Below are 1,115 nucleotides of genomic sequence, written 5' to 3'. Positions count from 1 at the left end.
GCCGAAATAGCTCAGTTGGGAGAGCGTTAGACTGAAGATCTAAAGGTCCCTGGTTCAATCCCGGGTTTCGGCACAGTTGAGAGGTTCCTTGCTTCTAACAAAATAGGTCTTGGAATCAGCTGTAGTACTTTTTCTCTATTCATCAAATTTTTTCCAACTGATCTACAACACAATCAATTTAACATAGACTTTGCTTTATGTCCTCCTTCTAAACTTGCTTCCACCTCTCTTACCTTCAGGTTTGACAATGAATATTTCCCATTTCATGCTTTTTTGTAAAGTAAACTCTTGTCTGCATTACCTTCCGCCTCCCCTTGAATACAGATGTCAGTAGTCAGATGACATTGCTTACCTACTCATGCCAAATATATCTGGGTAATATAGTGCAAGTCCATTCAGAGTTAAAAAAACAACTACCTAACCTGGATCCCAAAACTGCTATTTGCCCATTGCACCAGTTAATTGCGGAATGATACAGGACTCCTTAAAACATATCTCTACCATATGAGGTTAAAAATCCAGGTCCTGCATCTATTTTGTTAAATGGTTTAAATTAAAGTATGAAGACCACAGCTATAAGCAGGCCGCAATAGCTCAGTTGGGAGAGCGTTAGACTGAAGATCTAAAGGTCCCTGGTTCAATCCCGGGTTTCGGCACAGTTCAGAGGTTCCTTGCTTCTAACAAATTAGGTCTTGGAATCAGCTGTAGTACTTTTTTCTCTATCAACATTTTTATCAACTGATCTACAAAATGATCAATTCAACATAGACTTTGCTTTCTGTCCTCCTTTTAAACTTCCTTCCACCTATCTTGCCTTCAGGTTTGACAATGAATGTTTCCCATTTCGTCCTTTTTTGTAAAGTAAACTCTTGTCTGCATCACATTCCACTTCCCCTTGAACACAGATGTCAGTAGTCAGATGACATTGCTTACCTACTCATGCCAAATATATCTAGGTAATATAGTGCTAGTCCATTTCGAGTTAAAAAAACAACTACCTAACCTGGATCCCAAAAATGCTATTTACCCATTGCACCAGTTAACTGGGGAATGATACAGGACTCCTTAAAACATATCTCTACCATATGAGGTTAAAAATCCAGGTCCTGCATCTA

General features: G+C 39.0%; 1 non-coding gene across 1 annotated transcript; it reads left to right on the top strand.

Annotated features, from left to right (window-relative positions):
- TRNAF-GAA (transfer RNA phenylalanine (anticodon GAA)) lies at positions 1-73 on the top strand. The gene has a single exon. It is a non-coding gene; the product is annotated as a tRNA-Phe (tRNA).
- The last annotated feature ends 1,042 nt before the right edge of the window (positions 74-1,115 follow it).

The sequence above is a fragment of the Lissotriton vulgaris genome, chromosome 8, assembly GCF_964263255.1.
Source record: "Lissotriton vulgaris chromosome 8, aLisVul1.2, whole genome shotgun sequence".
Lineage (NCBI taxonomy): Eukaryota > Metazoa > Chordata > Amphibia > Caudata > Salamandridae > Lissotriton > Lissotriton vulgaris.
The sequence above is the reverse complement of the archived record's forward strand: the minus strand, read 5'-3'. Positions and strand labels throughout refer to the sequence as shown.